General features: G+C 41.2%; 1 long non-coding RNA gene across 1 annotated transcript; it reads left to right on the plus strand.

Annotated features, from left to right (window-relative positions):
• Nucleotides 1-1,219: 1,219 nt before the first annotated feature.
• Nucleotides 1,220-13,289, plus strand: LOC106892987. The gene is made up of 3 exons (XR_001412955.1): nt 1,220-1,713; nt 2,657-2,774; nt 13,024-13,289. It is a non-coding gene; the product is annotated as an uncharacterized LOC106892987 (long non-coding RNA).
• The last annotated feature ends 3,854 nt before the right edge of the window (nt 13,290-17,143 follow it).

The following is a 17,143-nucleotide window of genomic DNA, read 5'->3' on the forward strand; positions in this document are numbered from 1 at the left end:
CGGTAATACTGTGAATACTGGGTTGAAGAGAAGGATGCAAACACTTAATAGTCAGAAACAATTCTCAGCAGCTGATTTTTCAAATGTTGAATAGTCAGAAACACTTCTTAGCAGCTGATTTTTTTTTTTATTTTTTTTTTAAACAGAGCATTCACAAGGACTGCCACAAATGACAGAACAACAGCAACCAAAACCATTTTGTTCTCTAAAAAAACCCCTTCTTGATCTCTTAAGTGTTTCTGCTTCTCCGGACAGGTCCCCAAAGTCCTTGGAGAAGAGGAAGACGGAGCGGAAACTTGGGAGCTGCTCTCAGGGGTGAGCTGCAATCCATCAGCACAGCAAACCCAGAGCCAGAATATTCATTTCGGAAGCACGGAGGGACCCGGCGTGCTTTACAAACAGCATTTAATTGCCATAATCCTCAGTAAAGGTATTATATCTAGTTCACCAGTAGATAAACTGACGCACAAAGAGCTTAGGGGACTTGCCCAAGGTCGATGGTGAGCCGGTGACAAAGAGGTGACTGCGGGGGACCGGCGGGGTGATGCCATGCCCGGCCCCGGCGGCGCAGCCTCCCTCTCCGGAGCTGGAGACCAGCAGCTGGACCAGCAAACGAGTGGGAGAGGGGAGGGTAGCTAGGTATGACAGAAAAGAGGTGTTTGATGGCTGGGCTTTTCCCCTATGCCACCTGCATCCCTTTATAACATCAGATCATTTCCATTTTTAAAGAAAGTGTATTCTTTTTCATCATGGGCCACTGGTGAGCCTCACGCTATCTTTTGTGCGGCACCCCCGCTAACAGAGGTGGCGGAGTATCAATCACAGCTTTCCCTGGGGTCATACCTTACTATGCTGGCTCTTGATCAGAAAGGAGCAGATGGTTATTTACAAACAAAATAATCAAGACCTCAAGAAGGTTGGTGTTTTTTTTTTTTTTCCCCCAAAACCCTCCTACAGACGAGGCCAAAATAAGGTAAAGTTGCTTGTGTCCCCTTCTGCCAGCTTTCAAGGACGCTGACTGTCCTACCAGCACCTTTGAACGTGTTATCAGTTAAATTTGCCAAAGAAATGTGTGGCACCTGACAGAGTAGAGTCGCCTTAGATTATTTAGTGGCTTTCACGAGAATCTGGCACTTAAACCACAATGTGAATTACTGCTAGATTATTGTGCAGGAATATTGTTATCTGCCGTAGACTACATGTTTGCAATCAGTTCTTTACAAGCAACGCACAGACTGCCTTTGAATCTTTTTCAGTAGCCATGGTCACCCTCCTTCTTTATTTAGTGTTAAGTGTTATTCATTTAGCAGTAAAAAAATGAACAAAAGAGAGAAAAGCAGGTGCTCTAAGTTTACTCTACAGCCAGCTGTCAGGAAGACACACTTTACTTATTTATTTATTTATTTGTTGCGGCACATAAAGGGGATTTATTGAAAGTGTTTGGGGAAAAAAATATGAAGCATACGTTCAATCAGCCTTTTCTGTAATCAATAAGGTTACTGAAGCAGAAAAAACTATAATGAGTTGTCACAGAATTTGAATTCCCATTCGGTTCCTTTTATATGTATTCAGGCAGAAAATCATCATGGAAAGTGGAAGTTGGGAAGGAAGGCCTGGCTATGACTCTTGGGTTGGATTTGTTTTGAATTTACCAGGTACCATTTGACCGACTGATTGCTGAGTGTCAGGAGACAGGCCTCTAAGATGGGCAGGGTAAGTTAATGTCACAAGAGGTGTGACTTTCTTGCATTTCAGGTGGAGAAACCTCCCTGGTGAAGGGAGGATCCTGGCTGATCCTGCTTTCAGAGGATGTCCAGCCACACTGGTCTGTCTCTCTGGGTTGACTGCAAATTTCTTCTCCCTCTCAGTATTTAGCATTTTCAGCCAAGGGTCTAAGTGTCCCCAGCTCAAATGTATATGGCTGATCCTGCTTTCAGAGGATGTCCAGCCACACTGGTCTGTCTCTCTGGGTTGACTGCAAATTTCTTCTCCCTCTCAGTATTTAGCATTTTCAGCCAAGGGTCTAAGTGTCCCCAGCTCAAATGTAAACACTTTGAGATGTCGTTCTCAAAGGCACCTGGAGGAGATTTGACCATACAGCCCTAGGACCTTTATGCTCTCCCCTCCTTCCCAGCGTGTTGGGAGAGGTTTTTAAAAGCACTGCCAAAAAGTGTGAAAAAGGGAGGCGGAGGGTGTTGGGCCACCTACCCCAGTGCCAGGATCTCTGCTTAGCAGAGTGGTAAAGGCCCACAGTTTGTCAGATTTGTGTTGGTTTCTACTTACAGCTGAGCAGCAGGAGCTTCATGCCAATGGCTGCGTGGCCCGTTAGGTTCCTGTGCTGCAGGTGGGGATTGGAACCTGAAAGCAATCATGAGTAGTGAAATACCTGATCCATGATCCTGAGCCCTACATCTCAAAATTTTCTTGATGGATGTACATCAAAATCTTTAGCAACACAATCCTGCCCTCACTTGAAGGGAAATCACTGAGGACCCATGGATTTAAGGCATGCACTAGCTAAAATAGATTTGTTCTCTCAAATCACTTCCTTCAGGAATCACGCAACATGATATCACTTGTTCAGAGTGTTCACACTTTATCTTGTCTATTTATTTTTCACGTGCTCTTTCTTATCTATGTCCCTGTTGCTTTCCAGAAAACACTTTTTCTCCTCAGCTTGCAGCTCATGTGTTTCCTAGCCTGGAATATTTTGCTAGCTATTTGGCTCCACGGATCTCCAGTCTCACTGGAGACCTGCAGAACAACTATGATTTGTAAGTGTATGTTCTATTTACATTAAATGGGGAGGATGCTCTGGTCTAAGATAATAGTGCATCTTGGGAAAGATAGGCAGAAACCTGCCTCATATAAAAAATAAGAAATTAAGGCATCTGAATTACTATTTCTACCAGCCAATGCAGCGGCTTTTAAAATACATGCCCCTGATGGTTTTCAGGACTAAATGGGACCAAAAAAGGACTAAAAACTTTTCACTTGTGTATTTGCATGTATTTAAAGAGAATGCTTGAAAAATTCCATCGTAGATAATTTTCATGAAGCATAAAAACCAATTGGTCACCCAAAAACAATGTAAATGGAAACTTTGCCTCCAACTCTAGACATTGTTCAACCTCTCTGAATGCTTTGTTCATCATTGCATCCTGTGGCAATGGGCATTTAGACTTTGACTTGATTTTCTAGATTAAAGTCAGACTGAAAAAAACTCTCTGAATGGCTCTAGTCCTTTCCTCTTTGGGGTCTTTTCTTTCTTCTTGGTTTTTTTTTTTTTTTTTTTTTGGTTTTTTTTTTTTTTTTTGTTTTTTTTTGGTTTTTTTTTTTTTTTTTGTTTTTTTTTGGTTTTTTTTTTTTTTTTTGTTTTTTTTTGGTTTTTTTTTTTTTTTTTGTTTTTTTTTGGTTTTTTTTTTTTTTTTTGTTTTTTTTTGGTTTTTTTTTTTTTTTTTGTTTTTTTTTGGTTTTTTTTTTTTTTTTTGTTTTTTTTTTTTTGTTTGTTTTGGGTTTTTTTTTTTTTGATCCAGACAGTCATAGAATCGAGACAGGGAAAATACAGCGCATTGCCAAAATCACATAAATTTTAATGGCTTTCCTGTTCACTTAACCCCACATCAACAGAGTGACCTTGCTAGCCTGAACCATGAACCACCAGGGTGTGGAGGCCAAGAGCAGGGTGGATCTGGCCTTGCTCCAGTGTCTATTGCACAAAGGAAAATGTGGGACATTTTGTGGGATATTTTTGAAAACACTGGGTGTCTTTTTCAAGACACTTGTGCCCTAATTATATGGAAGCCGGCAATAGATTTGGTAGCCAGTCAACACCCACCTCCAACAAGACCAACACACATTGACTGCCCAAGTGCTAATTATTACCCGAGCTCCATCTACTCTAATTGTCTATGTTCCTTCAGCATACTCTAAATTTTTACATGGCCTTCATTTCCAGGATATTTACCCACCTCAAAGTCCTTAATGTGTTTGTCCTGTGAGGCAGGGAATTCCAATTATTATTAGCAGGAAGGAAATTTAGGAATAGTGAAAGACTTAAGGAAAAAATGTTTAAAGGTGTTCTACTATCGCAAGGCATAGAGGCACGTATCGCTAGTCCAGAAAGGACAAAAGCAATGATCTTCTCTGACCTCTTGTACAACGCAGGCTACTTAATTTCCCCAAATCAGTGCATTTTAAGTAGAGCAAATCTTTTAGAAAAACATTCCATCTTGATTTTAAAATTTCCACTGCTGTAGAAAGTGCCACAACCCTTGGTAATTTGCTCCAAAGGTTAATTACGCTCCCTGAGAAAAATGTGCACCTGATTTTTAATCTGAATTTGTCCCTATAAAACTTCCAAACTTCAGAGCCTGTTATTTAGCAGACTGAAGAGCCTTCATTTTAAAAATTACATTCCCCATGGAGGCAATTAGTGTGGGATTATCTCATTTAACTTTAACCATGCAAAAATGAAGCATCTTGTCTCACCCAGTGTTCCGGGATCCTTCTGTAATCAACTGAAAGAAACAGGCACTACCAGAAGGCAATTCATCGCATCTATCTCCGTGTGGGATTAGTTGCACACTGGAGACACCTAACTTCTGCACTGACTGCGTAAGGGTGACAAAGCATGGAGCCTAGACCATACTCCTACCTTTTAGACAGGGAAAGTTGGGCAGAACAAATCACATAATTTTGGACTGTGATTAGCTTACCTCGTTAGTCCTCTGTTTTCTGGAGGAAACATTGAATTCATTAAGTCTCCTCATAAAATACCTCCTCTAGTTCATCACATGCTCTTGGGGGGGGTCTTCTCCAAGTGCTCCTCAGCTTACCAATGGCCCTTTTGAGCTGGGATTCAGAATGAGACCCTGTACTCCCAAAGAGGTGTAATTGGTGCCAGGATTAGTAGTAATATAAACTCACCTTGCTCAGACCTAACATTTCCTGCTACACATTGAATGATGACCACTTTTAGGCACCACAGTGCACTGGAAGCTTCTTTTACTCATTATCCACCTGAAAATAAATTTTAAAAGTCACACCTACTACATGTAAGGTCCTGGAAGATCCATTTTTGCTGTTTCTAGAAAGAAAACATGAAAGACTGGCCAAAACATCCAACTTGTGCTTTATCAGCAACATATTTATTTTATTATTATCTACTCCGCCAGCGTTTGTGTGGTCTGTAAGTATAATCTATACTGATTGCTTTTCTCGTCTTTCAGGACATAGTTAGAAATATTAAACAGCTTTGGAATCAGAACCGTTCTCTGCAGGACTCCAATAGAGACAAACCTGATCAGTGAAGTTTCCCCATTTACAATTACATATTGAGATGTACCAATTAGCTATTTTTTTTAATCCACTTGATGTTTGCTGCAATAATTTTGTTGCATTCTCTTTTCTTAATCAAAATGTCAGGTGATACCAAGTCAAATGCCTTACAGAAATCTAAGTACATTACATCAGTGCTATTACCTTTCTCAACCAAGCTTGTAATCTCATAAAAATGATATCAAGCTAGTTTGACAAGATCTATTTTCCATAAACCCATGTTGAAAGGCATTAATTATATTACCTTCCTTTAATTCCTTATTAATCAAGTCTCATATCAGCTGTTCCAGTATTTTGCCTAGGATCAATGTCAGGTTGACAGGCCTATAATTACTCAAGTCATCCCGTTTAACCTTTTTAAATGTTGGCTCTATATAAGCTTTCTTCTAGCCTTCTGGAACCTCCCTAGGGCACCAAGATTTGTTGAAAATCATCATTAATGGTTCAGAGAGCTCCTTTGCTAGATCTTTTAAAATGCTTGGTTAGCTTCTGTAGCCTCTCTTATGACCATACGTCATTATTGTTGCAAAAAGGCCTGGAAGCTCCATTAGACACTTACTGCATCTTCCAGCACCCAAATACCTACGCAAGTCTGGCTGGCAGTGAGCTGCTCAAAGACAGGAAAACAGAGAAATACCCATCTTTTTCCCACTTTGTGCCCCTGGTCACTCTAAATACTGTTTATTCATGTGAGAGTGTATAAATTCACATGAACTCTTGCCGCACAGCCCTACCTTGAATAAAGCCATCATATGACCCCACCTCTATCTCATAAACACTGGCAGTTGCTTCCAAGGAGTGTCACAAATTTCTTCTGAGAAGCATGGTTAGTACGGTAGCACAAACCTGGTCTTGCACTCTCCACAGCATCCAAACCTCTGACGTTCTGGACCTTTTTGCCCTTTGAAGGCACAGAGGTTTCCCTCTATATGCATCATGGCACAGCTGGGCCTAATTTGGGCTATGGATGTAGCAATCTGACTAGTTAATTAAGTATGAAAATACATGATTTTGATAATTTCTACCTGAAAGAAAAGAGAGAGAGATATATATTTGTGTATATATACAAAGTACTGTCTGAGAGAACAGAAAATACCAAGAAATCAAAACAAATTTACATGGGCCAAATTTTGACACTGAAATATTCCGAATATTCCGTTGTAGCATATGTTTCCAAAACACTGCAACTTACAAATGGGACACTGCCACATTATCAGTGGTGGCTATAGCATTATTCTGACAAGGGAATTGATGCTCTGGTGTGATTCATATAAAAATACCGTAGCACAAGTGCATCCTGTTGCAATTTTTTTAATGTCCTTGTTTAAATCCAGCTTTTCTACCAATATTTTAGCCACAAAATAAAAAGGATGCAGTTCTGCTATCTGCTGACATACCGAAGAGCAGGTATTTCTGTGTTCCTGTTCCTTATGAACTGGCGGCCTCTGTGTGGCAGGCAGAAGGGGTGTTTTTAATTCTAAGTGTGCATGCTTAATTTAACTTCGCCGGCAATTTAGCTAAGTTGTGCACTGAGATTTTTTTGTGAACAAGTAATAAAATGCATGGACAATTTTCCACATAAACATTTTCCAAGTTACTTGCATACCATCTGAATTCTCTACATGTTCCTTCTAACAGATGAAGCCCCCAAAGTTTTTGTTTCTGTTGGTTTTGGTATTTTGCTCAGGTATCCTTGAGATTAGTTAATGAATTAATTATTTCCTAAATTGCCCTGTGCCAATACAGCTCATAGGCAGGAAGCATGAAGGTAGAGTTGTTTGAAAAGCTGACTGAAATAAGCAGAGCCAGTTTAGCTCTGTTTGCGTATACAGGAACATATATATAGATACAGATTGATCTATCTATAAAGGTATATATGTGTGTGTAGGATAGAAAGAAAGAAAATCACCCCAAATTTGGAAAGGAAAAACTATTCTAAAAATTGAGAAGATGGAAACCGATTAACATTTTAAAATTAAATCTTAACAGGTGGAACATTTGTTTAATTGTAAAGGTGTGTTAAGTGAAAGAGAATGACATTAAAATATTGTACTGTTGAAGAAAAAAAAGAGGCATCCTCCTACTAGTGTGACAGATTTGGTCACCTCTTTGAAAAAGATGTGGCAGAAATAACTGTTAGCAAGGGTGGAAGCAAAAGTGATTTGATGCACAAGTCTTCTTCCTTCTGTACTTCAGGTTAGTTCACAGGAAGATGAGCAGAAGTGTGTGCATTAATGAATAATCTACATGGGATAAATCTGAGGCTCCTATAGGAACTACTGAAGTAAAATTAAAACTGGAAGTGCAAATGTTTTACATATCATGTATTTAACTTATGGAACAGTCATTGTTGGAGGATGTTATTGAGAGAAATAACCAAGAAGATGGCTAAAAAAGCAGTAATGGGAGTAACGATGGTATGAGTCAAATTACCACCAGCAGTTACAAAAACCTACACGAATACCTAAATACTGTAAATTGGGGATTTTTTCCCTTGGTATCTATATTTGGCAGTTTACCTTTTTTTTACAGAGCTGTTTGTACCATCACTGGGGGCAAAATATCTAACTAGGTAAACTATTGACTCATCAAAATTATTTCCTGTGAGATAAATTTCCACTGTTGACCCAGGATCACATTTCTAAAAGTATACAATTACTTCACACGTACCTGTTAGCCAAGCCAGAGCTCTGCAGCAATAATGCTCCTGCGATTGAAAGAGCATTGTTAATGCTGTTGGAGCAATCAGCTGAACGCAGCGGCTCTACCTGGGAAGCAGGTGGTACCTGAGCTAAACTAGACAGCACTTCAGCGGTGGTGCTTTCTTGTTTACAAACTGCATCAGTCACAAATAAAAGTTGCCTTTTCGAAGGCTTTGTTTTAGCAATTCACACATGTGGAATAACAGTCACAAATCATAAATGTCATACCTTTGTCACCGGGATTTGAAGAAATCTGCAGGGTTCCTGTTTGGATGCAAATCCCAGTAGTTGCACCTCCTGCGATTCACATCAAAAAAACTTTCAAAGGTTTTGATTTTGGCAGCTGCTGTCAAGGCGAAACTTTCTTTCAACTCTCACCACTCCAGTTTGGGGAAGGTTCTGGTTGTTCTGCGTAGAGGTCTTGGCTTCCATCCTCCTGCACCCCTGTCTTTGAAACCTAACAGATAAATTGAAAGTTAGTGATAAGCGTTTCCAAGGGTCCCTTTATTGATTTCCAGTAATTGTTAGTAGCTTGTGACATACTGATATAGTTTGCCTTTTCCCACAAATGCCTCAAAATAATGAAATGTGTTCAACTGAACTGCATTTTGTCAAGTGTAACCTTTTTGGTTTTTTTGGTGGTTTTTTTTTTCACCTTTAATATGTTTTAGGGCTCACATGAAGAGCCATGTTGGTAGCCCAGGCAAGTGAATTTTTTCCTGAGCTCCATGAAACTATTACATTCAGACTGCTGCCAAAAGTTGCTCCTCCGTGTAGTCCCATACCCATCCCCAGAACAGTGGGGAGCACAGGGACTCACCACTGCAGACCAAATCACACACATCCTTCCCAAAAGGGAAATTAACAGTGTAGGTTTAGGACCGAGTCCGAAGAGCAAACTCTCACAAGAAGCTGTGCGGGGCATCCTCCCGCAGAGGCTGGGTGCTGCCACTCAGCATGGCATCACGTGTCTCCCGTGGGATGTGGGGAACAACCCTCACCTTGATGGGATCTCAAAGAAATTAGTGCTGGGGAAATTTAGAAAGATGTGGGAGTTTCAATAAAACACTCCCCACCCCCCAAATCCCCACCTCTCTGCAGGTTGTCTATTCCTCCTCCCCAAAACCCCCAAAATGTTAAAGGAAACAAGTTGACTTCAAGTTTCCTCCTCTGCTATTTTCCTTCTGTCCTTCAGGCTGGCAGTGCTCAGCCTCCACATTCAAGCACTACGCGTTTCCTCAGGAGCATATTTAAGGAGCACAGACAGGATCATTTAAGTGCACACTTTACTTATCTATCCTTAAGAACACAAAACAGACCCAGAAAAAAAAGACGGTGTCTGTATGCTCATTAAAACGCTTTCAGTCCAGGGCAAGGATTTGATCAAAAGGATTCCTGCCAATGGAAGGGCATGCTGGAGCCATTGTAAGAAGTTGTGTGCGAGCGTCTGCCTTCCTTTCCTTTTCTTTCTTGTGCCCTGTCCCTTCCACTGCCACCTCCAATCTCTTTTCTTCCAGCTGGGGGAACAGAAGAGATTTTACCTCCTTGATGACAATTGTGTCCTTTGAGCAGCCAAAGCAAAAGGACTTTGAGTTCAAATGAGACTGTGACTTAAACCAATATTAGCAAAGACCAACACATGTTTATTGTAATATACGTAACCTTCATTCTGATCAGCAGGTTTTCCTCACCCCACTGCAGTTTTACTCATTGCCTCTTTCATTCTTCCAAAATGAATAAATGAAATGGCTGCACATTTTTATTCACAGCAGTGGGTTTCAGAACTTCAAATCAGAGAGGCGTTTTGATTTTAGAAATAAACTCCAGAGGAAACAGTTTCAACCAGAACTTTCATATTTTTTTTTTAACAGTTTAAGGTAACATCAAAACTCACCTTTCCAAAAAAATGAAACCTCACAGCATTCTTTTAATCCAAATTAAATAAAGTGTCATCCCTGTGTCCTCTTCCTTCATATTTAGAGGGAAAGAAAACTATCCTGCCCATACTTTAATGGTTTTGTCTGCAAATCCTAAATGCTCCGCTGCTTCAAATTTCAAATGATCTTATACAGCCAAAGTCTCTTTGGTGTCAGCAGCCGCCCAGGTAGCAACACAACCACGAGAACGCTGCTGATCAGAACAATGAACGCCTGATCTACAGATGTCATATCAAGGTAGAAATCTTGATGATCATTGTAGTAACATTACAAAGTGGATTACACATGCTGTATCTGGGTCAGAGGAGGAGTTATTTCAGTAAGGTCAACAAAGTACTCCTGACCAAACTTATTTTTCTACATTTCAAGAGATACGCTTTTGTTTGTTGCTCCATGCACCTAATAACACTGTTCTCTCTGTAATTCCGCATCACTTTGCAAGCAAAGTTAAAAGGAAGGCAAAATAACCCCATGCTTGGGGTTGTGAAATTTCAGAGGCAGGTTCCATCTCCCTGCTCTACTCTCCTTCATGACCGGGGTTCCAGCTGCCACCCAGACTCTCATTTGAGCGTTTAACATCACTTCAGAGAAGTTTTTGAGCTTTGTGCTCAAAGTGTCTGTCCCTCAGTCTCTCCCTGACTTCATTCTCCACCCAATCAGAGGACTGTTAAATTAGTACTTTCTTGCTTTCCATGTGTGTTGGGTGTCAAGGAAACAAATATAGCAAGGTTATAAAGTCCTCAGATACTCCAACCCAGAGCCATTGCAAGCACCAAAACACTTGATGTTGGACGTGTGGGTCTCTACATGGCAAAGACGTCACTGTACAGCACAAAATATGCCTCGCCTTCAACCATCTCTCCCAGAAATGGACAACAGGCCAAAGGCTAAGGTACCTTATCTACACAGTAGCCAGGAGATGACATTCTCCTATCCAGGGAATGCATCATTTCAAAGCTGTTGGCATACAGTACTGTGGGTGGGAGGTAAGGATACTTGTGAGGGTTCTTTCTGGTTGTATCAACTTCTTTTCTTGAATTATTTTTTAATTTTTTTAATTTTTTTTTTTTTAAATTTTAATGCAAACCAAATGTAGTTCTTGACACCCGGTATCTTGCATTTCCAAATGCAATACACTCCCTGGGACGCTGAAAACTGCAAACAAAATGGGAAAGGCTGACCATCCCTGTCAGCTGTGCTGGGGCTCCCAACACCAGCAGCTCTGCAGCACCCACCAGGCACCCTGAGCCTCCTGGCTCCCCAGCACTCCTGCAGAGCAGAGCCTGGATCTTGAGCCTAGCCACTGGTATGGCCTGGGCAAGATGAGCTGTGCACGCTAAAAACATTGCAACGAGGTCACCAGAGAGTGACCAGGGAGTTGGATAGAGAGGCTCTACAAGCCATGCTTGAACACCATTAGTCCTTACCCAAACCACAACCTAGGGATGTAACTTAGACATGCAACTTAGGGATGCACTAGGAAGCACACCAGATAATCCAGTGGCTCTCCTTTGGCCATTAAGGGCTTCTAAATTTATTCCCAGCTTCAAATCCTGGGAGGAAGGTAGTTTCAGCCTCAAATATTACTGGTCTCAGATATATTTACTTTCGTGCAGGTCCTGTGCTCCATAATACTTAGCCTAAAACAACAAAGGTAGCTCTTAAACTGAAGCATTGATGTCAGCTCTGAGTACCTTAAAACTGAAAATAAACACATGTCTATATATATAAATATTGAGAACATTATTTTCACTTATCCAACCTAATACAATTGTGTTCTTTTTTTTTTTTTTTTTTTTTTTTTTTAAGGAAAAATAAATTAGAGGGCTAATTCTACTCACTTGAAGCACTGGGAATCCTAATACCACAAATCTGCACATTTCTGTAGCAGTCAAAAAAGGAAACGAGATCTGTAACCGAAAGCTGTAATTATAAAGACTAACCTTTCCTGACTGAGAAATGCAGGAAAAGAAAAATCATGACGTTAAGAAAAACTGTTTAAGAGCTTAAATAACTGAAGGCAAGCAAAATAATTTCTTTTTCCAGTTGCTATCCTACATATCAAAACCTGTGAAATCCTATGGTGGTAGTAAGAAGCCTATGTTCTATTTATTTCTCTGGGATGACAAGTGTACTTTATTCCAGAGCAGTGGTACATATATCAGATACATCTGACTTATGAGAGTATGATCCAACATCCAAGGAGCATAACTAAGATTTTCCCATTGACTTCGACAGCCATTCCTCCTAGCTAACACACTCCTGGTGCTGCATTACTTTCTTTAATGAATAATTTTGAGCTCATATCTGTGTTTTAAAAATGGATTTTTTTTTTGCTTTTATTACAGCATACCTTTCATATTCTATCAATATGTCACAATCCAAGGTTTCAGTTTGATGTTAGATAATCAACCTATTTAAGGTGGGAAACTAAAGCCACCCCCCTATGTTTTGATAAAGCTTTACCACAAATATAAATAATGGGCACAATTTGTTTCCATAAGGAAGATAAGCTTTCTTCAAAGCAGTTCCCTGTTTAAGGCTTTAAATTTTGCCAGCACTTGCACAAGGTTGCAACAAACCTTGACTTATTTACAGAGAGATGTCGAGCAGAGATAAAACCACTTAATAATCCACCAGTTCTTGCTAAATACATTTTCCTTCCATGCCCTCCCTGAAAGCAGGTATGATAGCACTCTTCTTTGGCATATGCTTAAATTAGTTGGACATCCTTTTATTTTCCTGAAAGCTCTTTGAACTAAAGGTTTTCCAGAACAGTTCAATTAATGGGGCTTATGGCTTTTCTGAACAAAAGTAATCCTGAAAGTGTTTAGGGTTAAAAATAACAACAAAAAAGCCCTTAGGCAGTTATTTGAAAATAATTATACAGTAGCAATAGAGAAGCGAACAACAACAGCATACACAAATCCAAAGTTTGTTTTGCTTTGGTTTGGTGCTTCATTCAATAAAAGTTGCCTCATTCAAGACCAGGTGGCTTCTGTGACAGAAACCGTCAACTTCTGATTTATTCGCACTTTTCTCAGATTTGCAGCAACAGCAGCAAACAACTGCCCCAAATGCCAAGGAGAAAATATTCCCATCAACAGAAAATCTGACCTCTGCTTGTCTGAGTGTGTTCCATCTCCTCTCTTGGTTGAGACAAGGACTCTGCTCGAGCAGACACCTGCTCACAGCAAGGATTGACTTATTTAGCTGAAGGGACCCTGATGTACTTACCAGGGTTTCCCCCTCCTTTGTGTTTGGTTGTTCCTTAAATGGCATAAGGTTTTTTGGTGGGGTTTTTTTGTTTGCTCATTCATTTTTTCATTTTTAAATAATAAAGAAAAAGTCCAATGTTCATTTCTTCTTATCATTGCTTTTGGTACAGTTCTCAGGCAACCCTGCAGTATTGTCTCTGCTCTGCTATTAAAATTGTCTTTCAAGCCCTGTTGCAGGCCCTTGGAAATCAAAGGCAAGTCTCTGTGTACCTCTGTCAAGCTCTCATTCCAGCTCCCTCTACCCCATTCCCAGTCTCAGTCGCACATCAATGGATCAGCTATGGTTTTACTATTTGGTCACACCACACTTGCATTGTAAATACCTCTTTCATTCCACACCTGCACCCTGCCCCTGTTCCGAGGGCAACGCTGCTGCCCAGGAAGCAAGAGAGGACTCCTTCCATCTCCCTCATTTCTTCATCTTCTCTCCCTGTAGGATTAGTGGTAGTAAACTCCTACAGAGACACATGGGAGATAAAATGGTGACTGCGGCTACTCCAGCTCTACAGAGGGACTGGAAATTAAGAAGCGAGGGAGAGTTTTGACTTGGTGTAACTTTGGGGCTCTCAGCTTGAACAAGGTGTGTCTTCCCCATGTGTGACTGGCAGCAACCACAGCAAGTGAGGCACAGCTCCCTGCCCAAAGGAGGTTATGCCTCTTTACTAACCCTGCGGGAAAGGTGGCGAGCACCTGGTGTATTAGTCACTGCACATCCTACCTTAGATTCCTCCCACCAGTTACTGCCTTGGATGTTTCCCTGGGGATATGCCTCTCTCTCCCCACGTGAAGTGAAGCTGAGCCCTTTTATTACCCTCTCCGAGCCGCTAGCGGCGAGAGGAAAGCAATCAGCAGGGTCTGTTTGCAGACACGGTTTGAGAGAATCCCCCTCTCCCCCTCCCACAGGCTCCGCACACACAAGCGCCGCACGGGAAACAACAAACACAACGTTAGTCATTTCCTCCGCGCTGCCAGCTGCTGAGGGTTTGCATAAGAAGAACCCTTGGACTTCAGATTATTTCTTAGAACGCCTCTCGCCCCAAATCTTTCAGCAAACAGAGGCTGGACGGGTGCCTGCGAGGCCGTTGAGTGCTGTTCCTTGGCCTGCCCTGCCACCTTCCCCGCCTGCGGCAGCCCCACACGCTCTCACCCCCCCAGCACACACCTGCCCTCTGACAGCCACCGCAGTTTGGAAGCCTTCTGCCTATTCTGCCGTTGTGCTCAGGCTTAACTGCTTCTTTTTGCGATTAATTCTTAGGTGATGGTGGCATCTAAAAATTTACAAATCAGGGCCTACGTGACGCTATACGGCAAAGTGACAAAGGAGACAGCCTTCGCCCCCAGAAAACAGACGGTCAACAAGTCAGTCAGGAAACAACTTGTGCGTGAAGGAGAAAAACGGAATGAGCCAATAACGAAGAGAATAGATTTAGCAAAAACATCAAAGCCTCATCCTCATAAATAAGATTGTAATTTTGATGTGAACCTTGCTTCCGAATCAGAGGGTGAAAGCACCATGACTATGACACTTTGCCTGCTCTGATGCACTTCGTCTACTCTCTCATTTGTTCTGGCCTGAACCTGTGTCTTCAAGCCTTCCTTCACCCTCCTCAGAGAAACATATGCCTGCTGAGACCTGGCACTGGCTTCTCTGATGGAAAAGCCAAAAGCCAACCCTCTGATCCAAGTAATTAGTACACAATAGCTCTTATTCCTTGAGGAGATCATCATCACGTCCAAAGCTTGTTGCCTCTATTATCTCTTCACGCCCAGGTGGAACATCTACCCCAGGCAAGTGAGAGGACGGCAACATGTCCTCTTTTAGTGCCTGTACACATGCCTCTCCTTGGTGTTTCTCTGTAGCGTTTCCCCACCATGGAGAAGTAAGAGCCAAAGTAGAGGCCCCAGGAGGCAGGACAAGGTGAGTGATCTCCTGGACCAGTTGCCTGGCCCTTGTTGGGAAGATCAGCCCATGGGTGCAGGCTTTTGGAGAGCACTGAGGTTTCAAAGAAAACAGAAATGAAATAAGAGGTTCTGTAGCTGACACAGCCGCTCCGGTCTCTCCATGCACATTACTCTAGCAGAGGCCTTTACCTTCTGCCTTGCTCTGCTGGGCCATGGAAGCTTTCTTCTTTTATCTGTCTGTTTTGTTTTCACTTCCTGGTGGGTTTATTACTAGGGTTATGTACAAGTCCAATGCATCACACTAATTTAATTTAGCTTTAAAAAGTGTGTTTCCTCTCTGTCACCACTTCATCCCTCTTTGATTGCATTTCCCATTTCTCACTTCCACCAAAGCTGTTCGTGTAAATTGCCAAATCTGCATTGCTTATCTTTACAGGAAAGATATGTCTTGCTTCACTCCTAATTATAAATCAGGTACTTTTTGAAAAACGTGTCCTGAGGTGGAGCAAGCTGGTGGGAGCTTTCCCATGTTCTTTACTATTTCTTTTTGTCCCCACTCTCCCCAGCATCACAATCCCATGACATTACTTCCTGCCCCTGTATCTGCTCCCCATTCTCTTATACAAGCACACTGAGGCAGTGAATCCATTCATGTTTCTGGCTACGTCGACCTACGCTGTCAATAAATCATGTTCACCACATCTCCTTCACTGACCCCCCGTTCCTTACATACTTGAATACTTTCTTATTATTTATGTTAACCTCTTCTGCAATCTTATTGCATTTTTTACCTGTTCTTGCCTTGTCATTGTTTTACAGTCTCATTTTGCAGTCCTGCTCAGAACCTCTTTTTAATATCTCGTATGCAGCACTTCTCACATATTTGTTATGTATTTGTTCATTAATCATTGGTCTTGGAGGAAAAATTATCTTCTCCACTTGTTCCCTTTTGGAGCTAAATCACCAGTCTCTCCATCTTTGGTTCCATCTAAAATACTTTATCAATGTTAATACTGAAATATAATTTTCATCTGAGCTCAAGTTGACCATGGGCTTATAGTCCTCAACCCACAGAAAATCAGCTTGTCAGGAACAAAAGAAATTAAAATAAAGAATGACGGTACACCAATATGGGTTCGCATGCTGAAACCTGTCTTCTAGGTTCCTACATTTTGTGGGTAGTGCCTCATGACAATTTTCTAGGTCTAATACAATTTAATCTATTTCTAGGCTTTACCACCTAACTTTTTGTTTTAGTTTGGGGTTTGGTCTCTGCATTATATCTCCTCATGATTGTCCTTTTCCTACCTCCCCATCTCTTCATATAAGTGGAAAGAGTAGGTAGGATTTGTCACACAAGTAGAGATAGAGACACATGGACACACATGGGTTGAGCTACCCCCTGGTATTCAGACGTAGGATTCTGTTGGTGTACTAGATCTAGAATGTCTAATACATCAGAATAAAGGCTATTTTCATAGTATTCACGCCAAATTTGCAGATGCTAGTCTTTGTAACCACCCATGCTGCTGAAGGCTAATGAGAATTAAATGTGTATTCCAAAGCATGAGGGAGTATCCTAAATATAACTCCTCTGACAACATTATACACTGATGTGTCTTTCAATACTCACAGAAAAGGGCAGCTGCTCAAGCTAATACTGCTTATGTGTGAACAAACTTTCCAAACTGTATTTTCTACTTTTGTTATTCTGGTGTTTCTTGTGAATTTGGGAAATAGTCTTTAACTTGGTTGCAAGTACAGCTGCATCAGGAACCACTAATGTAAGTAGGGTTTTCTCTGTGTAGACCAAGATACACCATCAGCTACTGATATGTTTTCAAGAACTACTGCACACTCCTGGCAATGCTTAATCTGAAAGCAATGGATAATTTTATATTGTATGTTCAGATATATATATATGACAGAACACCCTCTCTTTGCTAGATCTTCCTTCATAGCAATCAATGAGCAACAAAAGGGG

This window comes from Calidris pugnax, unplaced genomic scaffold, assembly GCF_001431845.1.
Source record: "Calidris pugnax isolate Ruff unplaced genomic scaffold, ASM143184v1 scaffold24, whole genome shotgun sequence".
Lineage (NCBI taxonomy): Eukaryota > Metazoa > Chordata > Aves > Charadriiformes > Scolopacidae > Calidris > Calidris pugnax.